The sequence below is a fragment of the Anoplolepis gracilipes genome, chromosome 14, assembly GCF_047496725.1.
Source record: "Anoplolepis gracilipes chromosome 14, ASM4749672v1, whole genome shotgun sequence".
Classification (NCBI taxonomy): domain Eukaryota; kingdom Metazoa; phylum Arthropoda; class Insecta; order Hymenoptera; family Formicidae; genus Anoplolepis; species Anoplolepis gracilipes.
The window spans coordinates 3,825,753-3,853,647 of record NC_132983.1 but is presented as its reverse complement, the minus strand read 5'-3'; the positions used below and the strand labels follow the sequence as shown (position 1 = coordinate 3,853,647).

At 31.7% G+C, this 27,895-nt stretch overlaps 1 protein-coding gene across 2 annotated transcripts in view; it reads left to right on the top strand.

The window, feature by feature from the left end:
* Positions 1 to 27,895, top strand: part of LOC140673443 (uncharacterized) — a 159,949-nt gene that overhangs the window by 113,802 nt on the left and 18,252 nt on the right. The window lies entirely within an intron of this gene.

The following is a 27,895-nucleotide window of genomic DNA, read 5'->3' as shown; positions in this document are numbered from 1 at the left end:
ACAGATTATTATTTACAAATATTAATTCCTCGAAATTACAGTCATGTTATTTTGTGATTGGTAGGCGTGAAGAAAAAAATGTCTGTGTTTTTGCAACGCGTGAGTTTCTCTTTTCCACTTTGTAGTCGTAAAATGTCGCATTAATAATATATTAATTATTTTTTAGTAAGCATTGGAAAATGCAATTATGTATACTATTATAAAAATATGACACACGTAGATACCTAGGTAAAATTCTTGCTTGTCACAAAAAAATATATATAATCTACTAGAGAGAATATCCCTCTTTCTGAAAGGAACAAGACTGCATTTTTTTTCTTCGCAGGATGTCGCGTTGTAATTAAATTATATTTTCGCCTTTGAAGGGTTACCCATAATTGACAGCTTTTAATGTTCCCCATTTAGGATGCGACAAATCTGATTAAGATAATAAGATATCGCGAATTTCGCCAATTATACGCAGATGCATTATTAAGTGCGACGACGCTTTTAAGATAAATGTCAGAGGCATTATTGTTCATTATACATCATTTTTCAAAGATTATAATTTGTAATATATGGTATATGTATCTTTACTTTTTATTGTTATTATGACAATCAATTATTCAATTCATCTTATTAAATTTCATTGTAATTTCTGATTGCAATAAATGTGATTGGCGAATAAAATTTATAGCTACAGTCTTCGAGATCGAAGGATTTACGTGTTGTTAGATAATGAATCCAGTTTTCAAGTAGAATCGACATGGCTGAATGAGTCGGTTTCTCGCGCGGAAAGCTGTTAAGACACTATGTGATAAATTTAACGAGACATATTTATTCCGAGATATAAATAAGATAATGTGACGTGTAATTAAAACGGAAGAGATTTAGACGAAATTTCATAGTCTTTGTGGTTACAGACAAAATATTGATATAGTGCGAACAACATTGTCTTTCGCAGAGTGTCAAGAGAAGATGTGCATAAGATAATCAATGATTACTATGCAACATTGTTAATCAAATAAATACGCCATGTAGATGTTATTGAACTAATAAAATGAACTTTAATTACAATGATATTATTAATTTAATTTTTTTTTAGTGTAGCTGATCCACGCAATTGTGCGCAAAAAAAAGGTAGAATTTATTAGCAAAACAAAAAGTGCTGTAATTAAATCGTGAATATAAAAGAAATATATTGGTCGAAATTAAATTTCTCAAATTAACCGCTTATACATTAAGTATTGTTTCAGCTTTTTTAAATAAAATTATTATCAATTGTTACGATACAACATTAATTCGATAAGCTTATTGTAAAAGCTATTGTATAAGCACTTAATAGCACAATAAATATACGTCACGCAGTAAATAAATACGTAATAACACAATTTTAGACAAAGATAAGAAAGTAGTAATTTTAATTCCTTTATTCGTCAGTTCATTATCATTCATTATACAAAACCGCTCGCTAATTGTATCAGTTTCGACCTCAATTAACGCATCTTATTCTTCCAATAGATACGATAATCATGCAGCAGTGAAGCGATATTACGCATGCATAGATTAAGTACGCATCTATATATAATCTTCAAGCAAAGATATTTTAAGTGACATGATACGCGATTCCACTTTTATTGCGAACTGGATGAAGGTTACTTGAATTATCACAAGCTAATGAAGCTAATGATATTGCGATTATAACGTATCATTTTACGTCTTTTAGCTTCTGCATTGACTTCGTTTTATATATATATATATATATATATATATTCATTAGTTTAAAAATATTTTATGAGTCTCTCGGCGAACACGCGAGATTATTCATTCTTATGTATTCGTGATTTTGCTTGAGCCTTCTATGAACACTATTTTATTATACACAGAGAAAGAATTCGAATTTTTAAATCTAACAGAAAGCTTGATTTTTGCTATCCTTATTTAAAATTATGAATGCCGAATTAAGCAAAGGTAATAGGTGAATGGAACTTGTTGACAGGCGAATAAACTTGCAAGAAACATTTCTTTTTCTATGTATGTGTTAAGAATTCTTATCCGCGTGTCCTTTTTGTATAATATTTTCTCTTTTCTGTATGTTTCGTCATCGACAGTGACATGTTACATAAGCGTAAATAGAATTAAAAAGTAGCATATTTCGTTATTTAATTTATGCGGTGTAATGTTATAATCGTTAGTAAAGAATTATCAATTTATGTTTGTTCCTTCAACTATTGCTTGTTGAATCTTCTGCATTTTAAATAAGAAAAATATATTAAATAAGAAGGTATGCGTAATATTTCAGAAGAGGGGAGAATATTCTTCCAATAAACGATATTGAATCATGATAAATTGATGTTTGTTTCATATAAGGAATAATTTTGTGAAGGATCATCATTTATTCATCATTATATCTTGATATACTTTTGATATATATATATATATATATATATATATATATATATATATATATTCCTGGTATTTTTTGTTGATACATAATCCACTCCATTAAAAATGTTTTAATGCTATTATTATACGTGGTGATTCGGCCTGAATATTTCATATTATAACAAGCTTTGACAAATTGTGGAAAGTTATTTTGATTATTAGAAATATCATAATAATGATTATAAGCCTTCTCATATTTTTTTTTACTTTACATAGTTACAAAAGTTGTAACATTTCCTACTATTATAATAAAATCGCGTGCTTTTCTCTCTTCTTTTTGTGAAGTAACTTTTGAGACATCAAAGCAAAACAAAAAAGTACAAGATAGTTGTTTACAATGATTTTACTCCAATTACAGTGATTTGACTATAAAAGTAGTAAATTTTATATAAAATAACTACGTAAATATTGAAAATATATCTTGTAACATTTATTCAAAATGACCTTCCAAAGAATCTGTCAGTTTGTTACACTTGATTTGAATCTGTATAAAATAAAGTAGTAATAGACAGATCATGATACTTAATATTTTAATAATGATAGGAGCTAAGCTCCTATCCGCAGCACTATTTTAATAACAGTCTTCTTTATTGAATACCGCATTGAGAAAACAAGCGAGACACATCGTTGAACAGCGTAGAAGGCATCCATAGAACATTTATCATCGGCATAAAAAATGGCAGAAGAATGTCAGGAGTGATGACATGGGCGTTTCTCGGCGCCTTGTAAATAGAAACAGTTGTACTAGTCAACTATAACGCTCTTTTTGCCTCCGGGCTATGTCGAAATCCTGATTCTTAACAAGGAAGCTATATCGAGATATTAAATGTGATCAAGATTATTTTACACAAGCATGCAAATAACATTAGAAATAAAACGTGCGAATTTTTTACATATGTTAGAAAATTAAATTGATTATTAATTAGTTAAATAAATTATGTGAGAAAAATAAATGATTGGAATGATATGTGTGAATATACCGGAAAAGAAAAAAAGATACGAATTAGAATATTATATAGATTTAGACGTTTAACATTTTTAAAACTAAAAATAAAAAATAAATAAATAAATAAAAGTGTAATGAACTTTGTGAAATGGTAAAACATGCATTGAACGGTGTTTGGTAAAAAAAAAATGTTTGTTTTAAATGATGATTTTCGTGATTGCAATTCAGCGCCGTATAATTAGCAAGTAAAACATGGCTTGGATATTGATTGAGCAAACGCAGGATAAATCGATCAGACTCAAGTAAATAGCCCGCAGGCATGAAACAGGATACTAAGTAAGCATATCTTTCGAGAAAGTGGAGAAGTAAGCGAGGTGTTTGCGCGTCGCGGGGTGTGTAACCGAATGAATAGTCCTTTTACAACAGAGAGAACTGAATGAATGAAGCAATTGTATTGCATGCGACTGCAAATTTACACACGCAATAAAACCCTTTTACGAACTACGGGGGAAAAAAAGGCCGAAACAAGTTATAAATATGTTAATTTGCAAATATTTGCCACGCGACTTTATCCAGCGAATATTCAAACGTGAATCCTGCAATGTAAACAACGTATGCAAATATAGATTCGGAATTAATGTTGCCTTAGTGAAGATTGGATAGAAGATATCGAATAAAATTTTTTTATTTTTGATATTAATAAATTTTGTCTGGTTATTTTCAAATCTAATTTGCTAATTTAAACTAAAGATAACGTTTAATTGAAATTTAGTAAAAAAGCGAGAAAAATGCTTTTATATAAATATATAATTACATAACAAATACTCGTCTCAAATCGATGTATCAGTCGAAATGTATCGAGAATATACATATTGCAAAGTGTAACCGCACCGAAAGTGGTTTTGCATCGATATCTATCTATGTTTCTGCGTGATATAAATCGTTTCTTTAAGGGAATTCAAAGTGTCCTGTTCGTGTTTTTCGTTAAAAATCTATTTTATTTTCTATCGTTATTTTAACTACATGTGTATTAATTACATATATATATATATGTGTATTCGTACCGAAATCGTGCCACTCTAATTTCTGATTTTTGCTCCCCTGTATAATGAAGCAGGAAAATTCTTGGCGCGACATGTGCAATTGCGTAAATTACATCGGCATAAATAAGATGAGATTAATCGTCTTTTAATGCGACACGTGATGATTCTTCTTGCGCAGGCTGACAAATCATGATAGCATTCGTCATAAATTGCAGACAAGAAAAAAAAATAAATTAATTTTCCAATATCGCAATTTTAAATGTATTTTTTTTTTTTTTACTGTAAGATTATCATTCTAAGAGTATGTAATAAGTATCTTAAATGTGATAATTTTCAACATCACGAAAATTATTATAATATCATGATCTTTATTAAAAAAATTTATTTTATTAAAAGAATTTTTTTTGCGAAAGTTCCTCTTTTATTGCGAGCACTTTTAAGGACTGTTAGCAAGTAAAAATTCTAATATACTATTAGTACACCTAAAATTTATATAGATTTCGCAATACAGCGATCAGGGTGGTCGAAGAGCGTAAAAACTATTGCAAAATGATCTCGAGGTTTCGACTGTCAGCGTTGACACGAGGCGAGCTGTGTTGCGACAGAAGCGGCGTTTTAAGCTTGACACACAACGGAACACTTATTCCGTCTTATTTTTTATTATTATATCTGCAAATGTCATTTAAGGGAGAATGCATCCGACGGTAGTCCGTGGCAAAAAACTTTACGTTTGTCATAAATGTCTTTGGTCTCGAATAATTTTTCGCCCGAGTATTCCAAAACTAGCGTGACGATGCTCATCCGATTAGTCTCTAATCGGATGATACGGTTTTAGTATTAAAAAAAAAAAACCGTTAGGATATTCCCGGTTGCAGAAACGGATACGAAATCCCACGGTAATAAATCCGTAATAAAATTCGCTCGAGCATTTTTCAGTAATGTCAGTAATAAGAAATAATATGCTATTACGTTTGAGATTATTTACATGTGCTGTTTATGCTCTTTGATATTGTACCTGCGAGATCGCTCCTTGTAGTAAAATAATAAAAATGCCAGTTTACATTTTTAATTAAGAATAATTAATTATTTTACGACGCGTTTCTAAAATAATGGCTTGCGTTGTCACATCAATCTTGATTACGGATGTGGGTATACCTTTATCCCGTATCAAGATCCGTTGACTTTAGCGCAGTATCATTTGGTCTAGCTGGTGGAGTATAAGTTACACGATGGTCACATATCGCAATACGTTTCACGATCCTCACTTGGGGCAGTAACATTTGAAATAAACAGCGCGCGTGACGCGTGTTAGGTAACCATGACGTCGTAAAGTGTAAAAAAGATCGCTCTTTCGTGCTTGTAATTACAGTTAACAACATCCAGCGCATAATTTTGTCATCACTGTCGCCATATTACTGAATGAGCTGCATGCTTCAATCTGCGCGAATGGAAACTTCGTCTCGCATTTCAATGGTACAGGAAATTGAAGTCATGACTCGCACCGATCGCTAGTGAAACCATTAACAGTCTTACTAAAAAGTTGCTCGTCTAGTACCTTGTATTAATTCCTGCCTCTGCTAATTAATTTTATAAAAAATGCAATATTTAATATAATATATATATATATATATATATATATATATTTATTTATTTATTTATTTTTTTATGAAATCCGGGAGAGAAAGAAAACTTAAACAAGTTTACGAATCGCAAATTAGCAAATATTATTTAAGCAAGTATATTGATTGAGGGTACATATTAATTCAAACGCATTTACTAAATCTTACTAATAGGTTTCAATTTTCTGAAGTAAAATTTTCACCTTGTAATTAGTATAATTGTCAGTTTTATTGGCTATCTGTAATATATTGTATATATTTTTCATGATTAATCCAATATTACTTTTATAAACTGTACAATTGCGAAACATCATTTGTATCATTTATTCGTTCATTAATTAGCGCTATAGCGCACTCTCACTAGCTGTAGCCTTACAATATCTCAATGTCGGATAAAAGTAACGCAATGAGCGAATGAAAAGACGATGGCGCCAGGATCATTTCGATTACAAAAGCGTTAAACAACTTTTTGCTGGGGTATAAACGAGGTGGACACGATCCCTCGTAAAATATCGATCAGCATAGCCGACATCACGCTCGCGAGTTTGTACACACACGTTTGTATGGTTAATCCGCGTATTTATGAGAATATTAAACTGTTTGCCGATGAAAGAGGCGTTAACGATATTTTTGCTACAAGGCTCTCCCGAGGTAAGCAACATCTTATAACTTTAAATATAAAAATGCATATATAATAAATCATACATTAATTTTTATAAATATAAAAAATACAATTAAAGTAGATAATTCGAAGAAAGGAGAGATTTTTTAATAATGCGCCGGCGAAAATAAAATTGACTATAATATTATAATGGAAAAATTAATTTAATCATGTCTTACTATGTGTTTATTACTTCAATATTTTATTGTAAATACACTTTTAAACAAGATCGAAATGTTATCAGAATACATCTCGCTGTTTGTACACTTCGCTTATACATATAGGCAGTTGTACTCTTCTCAAACTACATCTAATAAAAATATATGCCCATTGCATTCATCAGGATAAGAATTAAAGAATTTCTGCGCGTGACATCATGATCCGCGGAAGGATTAATGAAATCGCGCGATCGTTGGAGATTACGTCGCGAATGATTATGAGTCGCACGTGATTACGAGGTACTACGAGACAGTCGGACGGACGCAAAGTCATTCTTCTTGATCTCGCCCGTGGAGGCGGCAGCAACACCATCCATCATCGTAACACGCGTAGCTTCCCATCCGCCCTGCCGATAGGCAGACTTACACGCGGCGCGAAACAAGAACGCCGAGGATCGAGATCTGTATGCGCGTCGAGGAGAGGATGAAAGAGAGGGCTGGTACATCAAAGAATAGTGTTCTCAAGATCTCAAATGGCTCTTGACCTCACACTTCTATCGTTCCATCGCGCATCATCTAACCGCGACGGCCTCTAAGCCTTTATTAGCGATAACGTTACCTTTTCTAATCACTTCGAGTCATTTTATGAGAGCAGCAGGCGATCCGACAAGTGGATTGCAATAGTAATTGAAATGGAATATGTCAAAAGAACAATTCCGTGATAATATCGTAATACAATGTGTGACAAATTATTTCTCGGTATTGGAAAATATTTTCGGGCAGAAAATTTCTTGAAAATTAACCGGTTACTTTATTAATTTTGTGTTTTTTTATTTTTGAAATAACGTCTGCTAATCTCTTTTGGACGATAAATTTGTATACAATTTTTTAGACTTTGCAAATTTAAAGATAACACAATATTTCTACAAATATACAACAGAAATCATTTAAGGTTATTATGAGTAACAATTGGTTAAAATTTATTAATCAATTCTATTAATAGAAATTATTATATAGCAATCAATATATATATATATATATATAATAGATACGCTTAAATTTATTATTTTAAGAAATATGGCATTAATTTATTTGCATATTAATTTTGTTTATGTAACTGGAACATATTAATGTCCCCTCTCCCCCTTATAATACACGATAATAAATCTTTGTTTGTAAATTGAATCATACATCGTTTTGCAGCATAAGCGTATCATTAATTACATGCTAATTGCGCCCGAGACTCCCAGACGCGATTATCTAATCTGATTATCTTGAGCGTCGCGGAACTTTGTTCACGATTTAAATCCGTATTCAGAATGTTAAACGCCGGTCTTTCATTAACCTTTTAACTTATTAACGATGTTACGTATAAACTAACATCGAGTAATTGTCAGATTAGTGACAACAAACGGTAGAGTTTTACATTTCTGAACGCGTTTGACTCCGCTTGACGCGGATTGTAAATATACCTCGATGATTATATGATTTAAACGTCGAATTAATAATCAAGATTAGATTGACAAGGAGTTTGATTATTAATTAATATTCCAAGACACAGATACTCGTCGGTTATTCACACCCGCATTGGTACCATATGTTTATAATTTATTGGATCCATCGCGATGCATTTATATACCTGTATATAAAGTGTACCCGCATATGTATAAACAAACAGAATCAGTAATCTCAGTTACATGTGCAAAATAATACTACGTCTACCTAAGCGAAGAGAACGCTGAGATAATTACAGTGAAATATTTAGAAGATATATGTAAATGACTTGTGTATGTGTTTTGCGCAAGAAATTGAATAAATTTTCTTAATTTAAAATTTTTAACTGAATACATTTTTTTCGCGATGGAAGGATTATTATTAGGAAACTTCGAGAGCAAATTATTAACGTGTCGAAAATGTAAATTCATATTTAAATATATATACGATTTGATAGATTTGTTGCAAAAAATTGCTATTTTTCTGCGCTGGATGAATTTAAATCAAAAATTCAAGGTTGTTATAACTTAATAAACTCGCAAACCGGTGATACTATTGGCATGTCGCTTCCAATCATGTAACCAGAACGAGTTGAAAGTGTAGAATAAAAATGCGGGTTAATAACCGGCATAGTATCTGCAAGAGGAGTCGAGTTTGCGATGTTGAAGAATTATTGATACACCTTGCTTTCGATATATTTTCCGAAGAATTTATGATATCAATATGTTATCTTATAATTAATATATCGAAGAAAGAGAGAAAATTTTCTGATTTTCTTAACTCAATGTTTTTCTTGGATTATATATGCTTCCTATCTACCTATCTGTATATTACCTTGTTATTAAATGATAATATTACGAGTTTCTATTTTATGATAAAGAGCAACGAATATTTATAACGAAATAAGATGTTAAATCGACAGTTTTTCTTCTATATTGTTTTTTATTTACTATCCAGTTTCTGCGCGCAGTAACAAGTTATGATTACTCGATGCATCAAATTAGCTATAAAACAGAGATCAACCGATAATACGTTATATCATTAAATATTGATTAATTAGGAGTTAATATCTTATTAGCGGCTACACGTTGAGACTCTGAAATTTACCGATATTTATTGAGTAAATGGATACGTAAGAAAAATCATAAGAAAAGATCGGCATTCAAACTTGCAGCTGTTTCAGGTGCACTAGATATCAAAAGCCGTAATTAATGCAACCGAAATAGTCTTTTTTATTCTAATGAGATACATTGTTTGCGTGATGTTAATGAGAAGATGATTGACGTGTACGTCACGTATTTCCATCTACTTAAACGAATCGAAGTACTCGGTACACATATGTATTCGTAGAAAAAAAAGGTTTAGTGGTTTAATACTGGTGTTAATCTATATTTTGAATTAAAATTTCAAAATAGCTTGAGATATCATTCACATAAATCTATTAGATTCAGAACATGTATGATTATATATTTAATTTTGCATGCACTTTGTTAAATAAAAAATGAAGGTGTTATATATTTCTTATTTCCATTTACTTTTTATTTAATAACGTATTATAAAAGAAATACTTTGAAACTATATATTTCTTGTTTATCTAATAATATTATATTAAAGTTTTTCAAACATGTTCAATGTTCGATGTAATATCCATGTAATTTTGACGTGCATGCAAATTCACTTAACATGAATCGTCATTTTTGTCGATAACACTTTGCAAAATCTCTCTGCTATTGAAGACCTGCTTTTATCTTAAATAGCTCGAGATGGCAAAGAGATCTCTGTCGTCATGTTTTTTCAAGGTTTGTTACGCTATCGTAACTTGGTTTACTCAGCGGATTATGTCGATGCTGTCGTCTCCCAACTCGTATCCACCAAGCTGGTTACAAATTAACGAACTCGACGTGAATCTTATAAAGCCGCGCCGTATTCATGCCTGTCTCTAATGAGCAGACGAATGTGTCGTCCGAAGTTTTACAGCGAAGTTTAATCTTCTCAGGAATTTCTTTTGATCGCGACCACCAATATAGCATCGTGTCTCCAGAATTATTTTTCACGCTTATATGTATAATATATTCTTATAAATATTTATTTCATAATGATTTTTATATAAAAAAATATCTAATCTATATTTATATTAAATTTTTATAAAAACTTTACAGATTTTATTAAAAATAAGCGTATCACGAAAAGTGGTGCCAAAAAAATCATAAACTTATTGCAATTTAAATACACAGAATTATTATGTGTTTTATCTTATGGTAAATTGATGTGCAGAAAATTTCATTTTTATTATCGATTCACTATTCACTGTTCCATCCAATCACTTGACTATTTTACGCAATTTAATTAAAGAGAAATTGGAGCGACCATTAGTATTCGATCTAATGATTCTGTAGCATGCGTATATATTTGCCGTCTTCTCGGATCAATAAAGTCCAGGCGGATCAATAAAGTCCCATCTCCGTTTTCCGTAATGATAACGCGTTATAGTTTCTGCGAATAAACTATATGATCGTGACCTCTCGCAATGCAGGAAGAGAATCACCTCTGAGAGTGGATCTCGATTGGCGAACAGCTATTTACATAAATCACGCGCATCCTGCGCATCCTTTGCACAGCGCTAGAAGCGATGAAGCTAAGAACGAGTGACTAACAGCATTCAGGCGCGCTCGTTCGGAGCTTCTTCTTCTAAATCATTATGTTAGAAGATTATAATCAAGGCGTACGTGTCGACTCTTGAACGAGACGCTGTCGAAAACGTAGACAATGGAACGTATTACAAGGAATCGGTTTCTGATCGCTACTAACATCCACAATCGATGAAATCGATTATACGGGGTTGGGCGACCGCACCTTGGACTCCCAAATATGATCCCTTCGAATACAAATGTCTTATTACCTTTTTTTTTGCCGAAGCTCGAGCAAAATAGAAAGCATAAATCAAGCATTTACAACATTTAACGAGATTTGAATGTGTAAGAACAGATACATGAAACTAACTTTTTTCAAGTGAATTTTTCAATAAATAATTGATTATTTAAATTTACAAAATTTTTAGTTTAATACAAATCTTTTAATTTTTTTTCAATCAAATTTCGTGCATTTTATTTCGAACAGAAATTTCCAATTTTAATGTCTCTCATTTAGACCAAGTTATTTCCAATTCCAGTATAATAATCCCTAGTGAGTCATCTGTTGTCCAGGTCGAACCTCTCGAAAAATGGACAGTAAGATTCGTGACCGGTTTGCGGGCCCTTAATGATGACGCGAAACAAATGTGCGACAGCTAATGACTAATGGGTTAATTATTTCGCAATTTTTAATCAACGATTAAATCGCAGCGTTGTAAATTCTCTCATCGCACGATACGTCTCGCATGTATATCTAGTATATGTACGTACGAGTGTTTGTTGATTACGCGTCGAGAGATGTAAGGTTGACTCGAGCCGGGAGTCAACTCGTTAAAACGCACGGCGTCGTAACTCAGGACACTCAAGGGAGGAGAATAAGTGCCGACTCTATTGTTCCGTGACTTATAGCAGCCGACTATCGCGCTCACTGTGCCGCTATATTATCGGGCTGTTTGCTCTTCCGCGGGGTGAACATCGCATAGATGGAAAATATGCATGTACGATAGCGCCGTCGCGTTGTAAAGAACGTGCATCCCCGTGCACACAGATTAACATCTCTCGTTAGAAGATGAACACGTGAGCGGAAATAAGCCTGAGATTCAAGGAGAATTATAACGCCCGTTCATGTTTCGCGCATTCCTGCGCACCATCTATAACTATTAATGAACTAATCGCAATCTTTCTACTCGGGTCCGTGTGGAAAATTGCCATCGTCCAGTATGAGTACCTTCATTATTTTTTTTTAATTTTATTTTTTAAAAAAAGTAATTAATGCTAGACTATTGATTGCTGTACTAAATTCTCTTCAGTTTCTTCTAGAAGTCTTTTTTTTCTTTTTCCATATATTTTGGCCATAGCTAATTAATACTTCTATATTTTATATTCTACACTTTGATAGACATGGTAAAACGGTAGTTACTTTCGCTTCGACGAGTATATCAAAGATTTCGTCAAAATGTCGCTGGAAATTTTTATAAAACTTGTATTTACGTCATATTTATGCATTGAATCCAACAGTCTCTGACGTCGATTTCGATTACGGTCAAACTCAATGGCAAGATCTTTACCCGCGATACCTTGGCATATTAAGATTAAAAGCAAGAATGTTGCTGACTTTCTCGGTCACCTGTCTCCATATTCGGATCTGGCATCACGTGCCGCACTAAAAACGAGAAATTATGATAATCATAGTTAATCAAAATTTAATGAATTACATTCAACAAAAAAAATTAAATAAGTATAATAATAATTAATAAAAACTAAAAGTTATATTTAATATCTAATATCGATGTTTGATATTGACAGAAGTAATTTTTTTCATTTGTATTATATTCCGCGAAAATTAATATTGTTTTCTTAAATATTTAAATATTTTTTAAATAGTTTAAATTATATTAAATTATATTATATTATATTAATAATATTCAGAATATACTTTCAACGATTGTGATGATCGATACGACTCACGACTTGACATAACGGATTAAAAAATGAAAAAACACAGAAAATGTTTAAATGATAATATAATATTCTACGAGCTTAATTATTTAATCTTTTAAAAATCTTTTAAAATCTTGTTTTCTTACAACAACAACAGATTGAATATTAATTAACACAATAATAGCAAAATTTCTGTTAATTATTACATTAGAAATTGAGTATTTCTTTATTCATAGATACTCCTAGTCATACATTTCCATTTGATGACAGTTATAGTAGTCATTATAGTGGACAAACGTTGTAAAAAACCAAAAGTAATAGTCAGCATTAGCTTGAGAAATCATGCTTGTTCATCATTATAATATTAAGAATTTATCAAAATTTAATTAAGTAGTTGAAGAAGAAGTAGAAATAAGTAGGAAGTTTAGCGTTAATTTTAATATTCATAATTAAATAGATTTAATTACTATGATATTGGTCAATGATAATAGTAGTGAAAGACGGTGACACTATTTGATTTAAAAATAGAATTGGAAAGTAAAGTGAATATTAGAAGCTGTAGGTATCTCGTGATGCCCATTTATTTACCTTCGCAATATATTCTTTATTCTTTTTGAAATTCTAAATTTCATTTTGATAGAACTTAAGTTTTTATTTCATATAATTTGAGTGTATTTATTTAAAATATTTAATCAATAAAAAAAATTATTTAAATTGTATTTTGTGTTTTTTTTTCTTTTAAGATTTATTACACATGTTTCAAAATCAGTAAAGAATTTTACAAGAAATTGTGATTCAAAAAAGTTTATCATATTATATTTTCCTCTAAAAGATAGATCGTTTTTGACCGTTAGATTTCGCGTAGAAAATTAAGAAAATGCATAATAATGATCGATTTTATGTAAGATCATGCCTGTGACGAATAATCGTACGCAAGAGAAAAAAATACGTGAACAAAGCAGAAACAAGAGAGACACCCACTGTAAGATAATTCTCGGGGTCGGGGTTAAAAGTGTGGGCGAGAAGCAAAATAAATCATTTGCATACGCTTTTGTAGCGCGCCGCGTGTTTACACACCTACGACATATATTAAGAACTATTTCCAAATATTGTGGGAAAACCCATGAGAGATAAAAATACTCCTTTACACGATTTAAGGAATTATTTTATGATAATTAGCGAAAGATCCGAAGAACGAATATTACATATAATTAAAGTAGTAATAACTTATATTTCTGTTAATTTAAATATTAATATTTAATAATTTTAATGAAATATTCTTATCTGTTTATTCAACTTTATATAACATCTTGCAAAGAAATATAAAATATTAAAAATATATCTAGTAAATAATTATTAGAAAATTATTTAATAGAAAATTAAATCTTTTCTATTTTTATAATAATTTCTAGCTTAACTTTCGTATAAAATGTTAATATATTACGTATCGCGTGATGTACATAAAAATGAGAAGCTATCTGAAGGTTCCGAATGACAGGATTCTTTTAGCATAAGAGAAGCGACGGTGTATATTTTTGCGCGATAAAAATTGTAGAGGAGCCAGGAATAGTTCGTAGGGCATGTAATGATCGGCAATATCGGCGATTGAGTCGGAAATTATACAGCCGCATGCGGCAAGGCAAGTTGTAAAGACGTATTTGAAACGCCTGGCTTTACCGTTGTTGTTGTACGAAGCTCCGTGATTATTTGAATTGGATAGCATATTATTATAGACGGCTGATTTCTCTCTTGTATCGAGAGTCGCGATGTCTGCTGATAAGAGCCGCAATGTTTAAAAAAATATATTATACCACAAATTGGAAGTGCAGGCCCGCAATTGTGGACACGCCACAACGTAATAAATGCGTAGAGATCTTGTCTCGTTATTCTAGTCTCATTAAGATACTTGCTGTTTTGTTTCTATCAATTATTAATTGCATACGCTTTTAATAGAGCGTTAGTGCCATGGACAAATTCTTATCATTTTGTTTCTCGATGTACAAACATTTTTTCAGATCACGATATCGATAAGATCAGAGGAATAAATTAGCACTGTTTAGCATAAACTATTATCAATTGCTTAATATTATTAATTACCTGTAATATTAATAATCTTATATTTAATCCGAGATATTAAAAAGATAGAGAAGCACGTTGAAGATATTTATTCGCAACTAATGACGCTCGCCTAATAGTTAATTTATATCGAGTGACGTAAAAGTTAATTTAGCGCGTTGTTGTTTTTTTATTATTTTTTTGGAATTTATTTATAGTTATCGGTCTTTCCAAAGATGCGAGTGACATTGTGAAATGTTTTAAGTGATTCCGATTTAACGCGAGTTTCTCGTTTAGGGCGTGGACGGAAAATGAGGGTTGAATGCGTGGAAATGAAGCTTGAAATATAGTTTGACGTAATAAATATGACGGCACAATGAAGAAGTTACATGTTAAGTCGCGGAGCAAACATAGGGAAGAATTATTTTAAAACGGGCGTGTCTAGAACTGGTTTCAAATATATGATGCAGAATAATAATATTGCGACTTTTATATTTTGTCTAAATATTAAAAAACAATAAACATATGTTATTAGAGATTTCCAATAGTGACGTGGACTTAATAAATTAGTCTCAAGATAGCAAAATCAAATTGAAGGAATCGACACAAGATTCTGTTTTTTTTTTCTCATCTCATTTAATAATCAAATCAAATTCAATAATCTTATCAATGATTATGAATTCGTAGAGTGACTGTTAATAATAATCGAAACGTGATAATTGACATAAGATATATAGCTCGGTCGAAAAATTGTACCCGTTTAAATTCCAGTTTTCTCATATGCCGAGCATCGAGGCAGTGTATTTACCTCCCCATGCTTTTTCTCTGCAACGACTAGTGATTTTCTGTAACGTCAAATTTACGCCGCATTAACATGCACGTGTTAAGACACAGACGGCATTTGGCGAGCAAGCAATCGTATTATGAGACCTTCGGCTCGGTTTCTGCTCCGGTCGTGTCGTGGTCAAAGTACCGGCGCGCTCTTTCTTTCTATGCCTTTCTTTCCAGCGGGAAAATGGGTGACGGCTTTCGTTCAGTTAAAAACTCATGTATGCATCGAATAATCATTATAGCAGAATGTAATATTAAGCGATGTTTGTGAGTATATTGTGTATTTATTCACATAAAAATATTTTTTTTTTTTTTTTTCGTGAAATTAAATGCACCAGATGAAAGATAAATTAAAAGAAAACACTTATATTTGATTAAAAATGTTGAAATGGGCATGAGATTAACTGCATCACATTTTTATTAAATAGAAACCTTTTTTATATAAACGAGGAAAACGCTCCTTTAAATCTCGATTAATAAAGGCCGTGAAAAGTCATCTACAAACAATAAGGATCAAACGAAGACACGTGTCTAGCGAGTAAAGCCAATTGAAAGTTATCACCAGTTTCTACATTGATTCAATAGCCTCAATAGACGCTTTCTTGAGTGATGTCACGACGACGGTTGTCAGCAATCGCACACAAACGTTGTATAAACATTCTAAAATAGAAATCTCGTTCTAACTCTAATTTTTTAATCATACACAAGAGAAAATCGTAGTTACAATTTTTTTTTTTTCATTTTCTTTACAGAGAGACTATTTTGTATATATACAATATATAATACATATAGATTTCTAAGTAAGAAAAAGAAAATATTTTACATATAAAAAATCGATTTATACGTGAGTGATTTTTCGTCTATTTTTATTATACTTTTCTGTAAATAACTAAAAGAGAGTGTGTGTTTTCAAAGTTAAAACACAGAGAAATTCACCTTGAGAGGAAAACGCGAAACGGTCGTTAAAATATGTAGGAAAAGGCGCATTCGCCAACGGGTTCGTTAAACTCTTTTAATGCCCGTCGCGAGCAATTGGCAGTTCGTACGGGGTAATCCGTGAGGAGGGTGTAATTAGTTACTAATTAATAGTAGCCAAAGGGAAGAGAGAGGGGCAGGGAGATAATAATAGCCGGAGTAAGTGCTGCTTCTCATGAACGATAGGGATCGGAAATTTCTCGCGGAAAGATCGAGAGTCTCGTTAAATCGCGGGTCGAGACGGACGTGCCGAGGAACGTGACGTTACGAGGGGAATGCGTTTTGTTTAGCGTCAAATTGGGCTGGGAATCGTCGGATTATGCGCTACACGAGTTTCGTTACACGGCTCGTTAACGTAAATAAACGCGCAGAGAAATGGACTTGCTCGCGCACGAATGAGGAAATGTATTTCGCCAAGAGTGGAAAACGTGTTGGTTTATTATCAACTTTTCACGTTCTAGTATAAATTAATCGTTTGATGAAAAATAAACGAGCTGTATGAGTGTAATTGAGCATCCTTAAGTTTCTTCGTAACTTGAAGACGCAAGCATTAACGTAATACGCCAATTATATTTGTGTCTTTCCTTGATATCAGCAAGATAGATATTGAAAATAGATTTATAAATTTGTGATTTATGAATTTAGGAATTGATTTTAATATCACAATTAATTTGCTATATATATATAGATTTGTTATACACATATATAGCTAAGTCATATTTTAAGGATTTATAAAAAAATTAATATATTATCTCTTTTATTATATTTTCGACATTTAACGGAAAATAATTATGTAGAATAAGACATGAATATTTTAAATTGCACTCTTCAATCGCATTTTTAAACGAACGTTTAATCATCAGAAAGTATAACGGTACATTAACCTTCTGGCAATAAAGAAACTGAGAACTTTTATTTTACTTTCGAGGAATTAATTAAAACATATCGATTATTTTTCTTTTTAGCTATATATATAATTACACACATGTTATGTCGTACTTTATTTTTACAACAAAAGATTAATGTGTATAATAAAGTACAATAATTGTGTACAATAATTTTTTTTTACTCAGAAATCTTTTTAAAAGGATACACAGGATTTACATTGAATAAGGATCATTATAATCGACTATTGTAAATTTTAGATAAGGTATTAAATTGTATTTTTGCTTTTACATCCTCTTAAAAATCATGAACATGAAAATCTCATCAATTTAAATTAAATCCTTAAATAAATATTCATTCGTGTTTTAAGATATATATAGTTGATTATACATATATTGTGCTTAAATGTCCGCATACTAAAGAGGTGACTATTATCATAGGATTAATTTATCATAGGCTTTTAATTTATATGTAAATCTTTTTTTCTTTGGAGAAAAACGAAGTCTAAAAGTAGTATGAGCGAAAGAAAAGGAGTAATAGTGCAAATAAGAGCAGGCAAGAAAATCAAAGATAATATTCACGCTTTTTTATATTGTAACAAGCACGCGACACATAACGGCTCATATAGAAATTTCTGAAATTCCAGAGAAGATATCAAAAAAAGCAGACAGTATTAATACGGCAACACATCGTACGTTATCTCCAAATCACTGTATTCGCATTAAATTATTCTGCATGCCACGAATACGCCGTCAACAGAATGATTTATCGCTCTACCGTTGGAATGGTCGTATAAACCTCAGAAAGCTATATTCGTCGAGGTTAATACTAATTAGTATTCCTTTTTTTTCTCTTACAATTTGACTGATTTTCAGATCAAACAAACAATTTTTATTGTTAAAAATGATATTCCAAAATTATTGTTTTAAGCTATATAAAAGCCATAAATATACATTTTATGTACCTTTCTTGTTTTAAAAAAGTTTGTATTTTATGTTACAGATGAAGAATTTAAGCAGTTCGCATGATGTTTATTCCGAAACGCGCGTATACGCGATCATAGTATATTCGTCACACTTAACTACTCTAGATTTCGCAGTTGATAAATATTTCCGTACAGTAGAAACAATTGTGGGATAGCGTGCGGTTAATAACGATTCTCAGGTAACCGCATTAAAAAAAAAAATACAACATTCTATGACAAGTAGTGAGATGCAGTTATCTTGCGTTTACATTTAACTGTCGATTATATCATCTTTAATTGAGCAATGGCGTGATTTTCACGTACCCAAATCTTCATTTACACATTATATTATGCTAATTTATTGCCACAAATTTAATCTCTACGCATTTTAATTACGTCTTCTAATACTTATGCGTATGAAGAAATAATTGGAAGCTTCACGGCAAGATTGAAGTAAATTCATAATTTATAAAGTTGCGTAAATTATTAATTATATTATTACACTTTTTTCAGTACAATATTGTATTTAGAGTAGATGTTAGAAATTATGAGTTTATACTCTGTCTATTCGTACTCTAAATTTTCCAAATGATTTTAAAAATGCAACTTTCATACCTTTCTCATCTTTTAATGTCTGTTAAATCATCCAGTTTCCATGAAATTCCTCTGCTAAATATTCAATTTAGATGTAGATCATGTTTTTCATATAATCGTCACTTGTGTTTTGTAATATTGACTTGATCTTTTTTAAACACGATATAAAACACAACACATTTCTCGCAGAAAAGTTATTGTCACGCACGTGGCCTTACAGTTTCATGTATATTTAACATCTGTTTTTACCGACTTAACGGCGATAATCAAAACTTTCAGAAACCAAAATTTCTATTTCATTGCACACATAATTAATAGCTAGACACGTCACTAAGAAAAAGAGAAGAATAAATATAGCAGTGTCACGATAAATTTAAAACGATCATATAACTTATCATTGAACACGATTACGTAACTCTCGTGTCTCGAGTATCTCGAACCTGCAATATTGAATATCATTAAAGAAAATTCATGAATTATTCCAGAAATTCTTCATTTGAATAACGATGATGATTTGATAAAAATAGAGAAATTCTTTTTTTTTAACAAAAATGTTTTGTTAATATACTTTATTTGTTATCGTGGCTTCGATTAAACTCAATCAATCTGCATGATCGATGATCGTTGATGTTTTCAATTGAGATTTCGTAGAATTTTCCAGATGCACTCACATTGATTGGATTTTGTATTACATGCTTGTAGAATCGAACTCCTTTTAAATTGTATGAAAACCATTAGCCGATTAGTTGATTATAAGTCGTCGCCAGGATATTAAATACGTGAATTTCATTTACTTGTATTAATTATTTGCTACATATTCTCTTAATAACATGTGTATATCATGAATTTGATGAAATCGCTGCGCGTGAAATATCAAATTTACAATAAAATTTATATAGTGTTATCAAAAATATGTAACTGTAAATATATTAATATATAATAAATAAATAATAAACTATCTAAAAATATGCCTCACATACTTACAACAGGTCGTTCCAAATGGAAAGTATATAATATAATATTTCGCATCTTAATAATATCTCTAGTAAAAGTTATTGATTATTGGAAGATAGAAACTGAGAGAGATGAGTCAATTTTGAATCGGTACTAAATCGATATTGATTGCCAAGGTAAATCCAACATTTCACGTACAGCAACATGACGTAATTCAAATATCGCGAAACCCGTTTATCACGTCCGTAAACGTACGATACGAAAACGTGTGTGTGTCGCAAAAACACTAGAGGGACCACACGCTATGCGTTGATAGATTAATTAAGAGATCATTTCGGAAATGCGAAAATGAGGTACCAGTCGTCTCGGAGTCACGCGGGGACACGCGATAGTTCGCGAACATTAGCGCGCGAGGCGAGAAGCACGCGGTCGGCGCAGCGCTCGCTCGCTCGCTATCAATGGGCCCCGTGACGTGTAATTAGAATAAGGTCTTATCAGCGTGAGTGTGCGCGGAATACTGAATCATGGAACGGGGTATATTCAGTGCCCCTCACACAAGTCCGGGCCCCTCCTTGCCGGTCATACCGTTCAAAGTGGAGGGACAGACAGGTGCCTCGACTTCTGTCTGTCTGAGGCCGCCGCCTTGGCCGCTTATTCACATTCGCGGTTAAGCGGTTAAAGCGACAGGCATCTGTCAGACTGAGAAAAGATCGGATGAAAAGGCGAAGGATCAATCGGCGATTGCTTTTTGCAAAACTCGAGATCCGGAAAAGTGAAATCTTCGAGAAATATATATTTTTTTTTATTCTTGCCATATTATTTGATATAATTATTATGTTTGGGTTCGTGATTTATCAGAGTTTATCAGGATTAGTTTCGTTAAACTAAAGTATAGGATCGGAGGAGAATCTTTCTCAGAGTACGCAAGAATAAACAGAATCAGAAGAATTAATTTGTATTTTTACAAAAATTTATGTGAGTAAAAAATAAAGAGAAAAATGAAATCCTTTCTTAAGAACTTTATAAATCACTGTTAATCTAAAGTTAATTGATTTCAAAGTGGAATTGTAATTTAATGATCGCCGTGTCAACATCAAATTTGTCGAGACACCTTCACAAGCTCAAGTATTACATTTACATTCGAAATGTTGTAATTTTATTCTCTACTCTCGCAAGGAAAGGTGCATTTTATAAGAGATAAACTTGGAATCAACAATTCTTCACTGACATACATAATTAATGAGAAGCCGAAGAGAAAATGTGTAAATTCGCAGATCACTTTTTCAATTTCAATGGATTGAAACTGATTGAAAGTGTCATTCGTTATTTGATAGCAACTACACGTTTAATAAATTGAAATAATCTAAATGAAGCGAACGAACACATAGAATTGGATGTATTAATCAGGATCGAAACAACAACTTACACGTCAAGTCTGCGAAAATAATCTTTTTTTCAGGAACTTTAGTTCTTGACAGATATTCTTATTTAATTCTTAGTCGTAGTTTATGAATCTAAAGATCAATTTTATTTAAATATAATTTTTAATCTCATTTTAATTAAAAGAACTGTGAACTTTATTTATTTAAATATTAAAACTTATTAAATATTATTATACAATATATTATCTGGTATTACTATATTACTATATTATTATTAATATTAATATTAAAAATTAATATTATCAAAATTAAACAATGATACAATAATACAAAAACTGTAGGTGTTGGTAAAAAACGGATTTGATATTTAAGTTCAATCTTTACAGACCTGTGTTATTATTCTTTCGTCAAAATAAAAAAAAAAAAAAAAAAAAGAAGCGTACGTTGCGGATTTTAACACCCTGCGTGCAATTAGCAATTCCCTTCGAACCAGCGCAACTATTCGCATTTTTCGAGCAAAATTAGAACGTTTAAATTCGAAAATCTCGATACGAGACCGTCTCACGTGTTCTTTTAAATGACTTAATATACGAAACAGACACATATTGCAGAAAAATCAATTTGTGCAAATTCAACAGAGTGATTTCGTTGAAAAAACCGATACATCGTTGCATTTAAGAGATAAATGAGGTCACATACGCATATACATATACATATACACCTTGTATATAAATCATATTTCTAACAGTTATCTTTCATTCTCGCTATCATATCTCTTTTGACAAGTGTTACGGGATAAATCAATATACATCAAGGAATAATTATGTCCCGCGGAAAGAATCTTGCGGCGCCAACCAAGGAACTTACACTGTAAATGAAGCACACCTGTTTTCACATATACACGCACACGTACGCATGCAGGTGCATAAGCGATGCCGAGCGCGCCTTATTATCCTCATTTGAAGTCTCATTCTACGACTCATACGAGATAAACCTGTTGTATCTTTTCCGGATCCGGTTCCACGTGCGGCATTCCGAAATTGAACAATCGGAATTTATAACGCACGAACCGATGAATCGCAACGAGAGAATCACAATTTTTCTTCTGCTGTTATTCATTAATTCGTAATTAGCACGAAGCAATCAGAAACATGCTCGAATCGATAATTAAATATAACAACTTTACGTTATCTCTGATTCCAATCAGTAGATGCTCTTTTTCATATTTTTCTAAATGAAAAAATATAAATATTCATAAACATTGGTAAATAAAAACAGGAAAGAAAGACTAAAGAGATCTCAAAAAACTAAAAGAAAACAGAATACTTTTAAATGAATTAAGAAGCATCTGTATCTATATAAAGGAAAGAGACTTTCTCGTTCTATTTCTTTTCTTTTATTCCTCGCCTATGAGATGATATACTTATTATAATCTTATTAAAATCCTCTTTTAATTAGTGCACAAATGTGAGAAATTTTTACAAAAAAATGTATATAAAATTAATATTTTTGTCATTGAAATAATTCATGAGAAGGAATGCGAAATATAATTTACGGAAATGAAAGGGTTCACGCTGCCGCGGCCTTTCTCTCGTTCGTTTCTACTCTCTTTTCCCTACCTGTCAGGTGTTAACGGTCCAGCTGACTGGCTTAACAACCGTCGCGAGAAGAAGCGCGTTTTAGTTGTTGATGCGCCTCTCTCGGTTGCGTTCCAGTTCTCTGGCATCTCGCCATCGATTGTCGTCCAGTAGGCGGTTAATAGCCACCTAGCTTTGAGAATAATAATGGGGGGCCAGACACGTATCGAGTGTCAGAGCCGAAACACATCCGAAAACGCCTGGAGGCCTTTTTCTTATAAGCTCTCGAAGCGACAAAGCGGCACGTCAAAGCAAAGAATATCGTGTAATATCGTGATTTACGATGTGCCATAATTGTAATGTAATTTAATATATCCATCATATCGCGCGTCATAAGCGTCACAAGCAAACCTGTTTCTGATAGGAATCTTGCTTCTATTTCAAATACTGATGCTAAATTTAGCTCTTTGATAGACTTCAAAAGACTTTAAAAACTTTTCGTTTAAGTACACAAGATATCAAATTCATTAAGTTATGAGAAACGCGCGTTAATAGTATTCGAACTATGTTTTATAGAGTCTTGTTGTTTCTATTTATTAATTAGTTGTATATATTATATAATGTTATTTTAAAATTAATATTGCTTAAAATATGATTACATAATATCTATTATATATTTTATTTAAAATGATACCATTAGGGAATCGCGTTATTAAATATTAAAAAAATTCTTAGGTCTAACTCCTTTATCAGGGCGGACAGTTAATAGTACGTTTTGACGAAGATAATAAGGGCAGTCAGATATTTGATGTCGGTCAAAGAAGGTTGTATTTTTTTTCCAACGCATTTGAAAGGTATATAGAAGATTTCGCCTAAATTACTTTGTGATATTTTAAATTGAAATCAACAACGTATATAATTTAGTCGTTGATTTTGTATGCAAAATTATCTTTTAAATATTTTAATTATGAGTTATTAGCTCTAAACTTGTGATTCATTATTCAATTTTTATTATTTATATATATTATCTATTATCATTTACATATATAATTATTACATATAGAAATAATCATAAAAAGCAACAGAAGTATTATTCTGAATTAATTATGAAAAGTGGATAAAACCCTCAAAGAATGAAGATCTGATATTATTTTCAACATTTATGCTTTGCCCTATATTTTATCGTACATATTTCTAGTATCGAAATACTTTATGTAAGAAGAGAAATTATGCAGGATAATTATAATATAAAGTAAATTCATAAAATAAAATATCTTAAAATAATATATCTTATCTCTAATACATTAAATTTAACACACAAATATATATATATATATATATATATAAACATTTAATTAAGACTTTTGTATTTTTAATATTATATTATTTTTTTCTAAATTTAAATTATGGCTTTTATCATTATATGCTATTAATACACTTAGAATCGACATTCTTCTTTGTGTTGTTGGATTCCGATAATTTAGAAATTTTCTTCGTCGACGAAAGAGTATTACCTTTTTAAGATAGAAAGGAATTCTGTTTAAGCTTTCAGAAGAGACAGTGTTCTCTGAAGGTAAGAAACGCATCCAACATACATTGATAAAAATTTCTAGATTCATGTATTTAAATATTTTTTAATAGCTCTAGAAGAAATGTAAGAGCTAAATTTAATAATTAAAAAGATAGTATATAATAAAATAATTAAAAATAAAAAAACCAAATATTACAAATATATTTTATAAAGTTCAACTATTTCATGATTTTCTTTTCTTTCATCTATAAAATCTATATTTAAAACTTCACAAAACTTAACTGTCACTACTTCTTATTTTATAATTATCCTTACAAATAATCAACTAATATACAATTACTAAAAAAATAACGTATGTAAAATAATTATTTCTTTAAAATTAAATAATTTTCTTAAAAGGGAATAAAAGCTTTAGCTTCGAATTGTGTTCAAATATTTTTTTGTCTTTTAACCAGTAACCTGGCTCGAAGCGGAACTAGAATCGATAACTGTTCCTTTCTTTCGTAACCATTTCTTCAGTCAGACCGAAATCGTAAAACGTATGGAAATCTTGTTAAATTTATAAAACCGGACTGTTAAATTATTTAAAAATAATAAATTAAAAATTTAATATAAAATTTTATCTTCAAATATAATACGTAAAATATAACACAAAAAGTAATTTTTCTATTTAAATTTGACCCAGAATCTACCATACACGTGGCTATCCCGCTATCCGAGAGTTAAAGCAACAGATTTATCTACAAGATGCATCTCCATTTATAAATATTTACAAATCCGTTGCTTTAAAAGAAAAGCATTTTGTCACTCACCGACTGCGCAACAGCAGAGTTGAAGCTATATTGTCTGTAACACGGAAAATATAAAATCTAAATTATAGCAGCGCTTAAAATAATTAATATTCAAAAAATTATTAGTACTCATCAAATTTTTATATTCAGTACATACAATAATAAGCATATGTGTATATAAATATAGAATAATTTTATAAATTGAAAAAGAAAATATTTTTTAAATACAACCTTTTATAGGCTTTATATAAAAGTTTTTCTGTCTTTCTTGTTAATGTCATTCACAAATAAATAAACTGAATTAATTCATGTACGCGATTTATAATAATTAATATACAAATAATAATACTTACCCTAGAGATGCTCCGCCGGTGCAAGATACCTCTCCTAGGTCTCCTCCTCCTCTCATTTGTCAGGGTTGTCAGGAACTATTGTTTTATACGCGCGTTATACTTTTTTAATTTGTTTATCGCACAATATTTTAGACCGTAAAAACGCGCGATGGTTTGGACGGCACTCCCGCATTTTTACGCACTCGCGATACTTTGACGGCACTCCCGAATTTCGGAGCGATCGAACATCCCATTTCATCGCGAGAATCATACTTGGAGCCGACAAGTCGAGCGCGATCAAACTTGGAGCAACAGTTACATAAGTCCGAAGCGGAAGAGGACGAAATCGATCGCGAATGGGGTTCGTTCGATTCTCGTCCGTGCATGTCCGGATCTCAGGCCGACTCGTTAAACACGATTTCGAATGAGTATATGTGTTTATCATACAGACAATCCACATGATACGTTATAGGGCTGGTAGACGGATCAAGAGAGAACACCCATTTCGTAAATGTTCAACAATCTGAACATTTATCAAATGGATCAGACATCTTAACCGTAAAGCTGTCCGATCATGACCTATGAATTCTCCAGTCGACCTCCTCAACGCGATACATACTGCTGGTAGAGGGTGCAAGAAAAGGGGCCCATCAACGATTTATTCCAATAATCAACCGATCTTTAATCGATTAGGACCGAAACTCGTTGTCGAAGCAGACCGTGCTCTCAACAACCGATTATCAAGCGTTAAGTCAATATTAACCGCGTGTTCATGTATCTCTCTATACACGAACCTACGTCTATCTACGCGGCCGGCAATCATCTCAACCACGATACTGAGGTGTGTAAACGTTGTTGCCCAGTAAGAAATAATGATTGAAAAAACGCCGAATAAACGCCGACAAACGACATCGATTCGACGCCTTCTTTTCAAGCAATCATTTTTTACTGGGAAGCAACGCTGAGAGAATCCCATTTAGTCGGCAGCAGGTACGATTTTCGACAACAATTTCGTGATCTCGAAATCAGGATATTACATGAATGAAAACACGAGCGCGATCGCGATTACGAGATGAAGCCGACAATGTAAATGCCATGTTACTTGATTTATATATTTCGGAATCGCTTGCTACATATTTTACATAATGGGTCAAAATTTTTCGCGTAATATAACGCGAAAGTATTATCGTGACGAGAAAAAGTGTGTGTCATTGCGGTGTGTACGACGCGATCGACTTCGAGGTGACTTTGACCGAGCGCGAGTCTTCGACGTGTCGCGCCGGAGTGGGAGCACGTGTTATCGTTACGTCTGCCGGGCTTGGAATGAATGGACGTCACGGCTGCTTACGCGTTATATCCCTTCCACCTTTTACTCACGCAACGCAGCATCGTCTAGAAGAAGGGGAAGCATGCTCTCTCTCTCTCTCTCTCTCTCTCTCTTCCCGCACCACATAATAACAAATACTATACATGACAAAACTATATGACTACTTGACAAGTTAAAATATATACATGAAGTAATTTTAAAATACGTAAAAATTCTTTAACTAAAATGATATTATTTGATACATTTAAAGCACGTGAAACGTGATTACGGAACATAGTGAGTATACCATTCTTTATATGGGCAGGGAGTCCCACACTTCCCCGTTGGACCGGCCGAAAATAATTTAACAGTCTGCTATCGATTTTGTAAATTTAACAAGATTTCAGTACCGTTTTGGTTCGATTAAAAAAACAGATATCGGTTTTGGTTCCGATTCGACTCGAGTCCTTGGTTAAAAGATAAAAAAATATTTGAAGACAATTCGGAGCTAAAGTTGCAAAATAATTATTTTACATATGTTATATTAATTATTAGTCGTATAGCGATTATTTATAAAAGTTAAAACTTGTAAGGATAATTAAATAAGTAGCAGTGACAGTGAAGTTTTAAACCATAATATAGATTTGTAGATGAAAGAAAAGAAATAGTTTTATTGCAATTATTTAATTAAGTTTAAAAGACAATTTCTTTTTATATTTTTTATAAATCACATATGTATTGTTATAGATAAAGAGAAAGACTGAAAAAATGAGAGAGATGTTTATTGATCTCTAATTTGGTC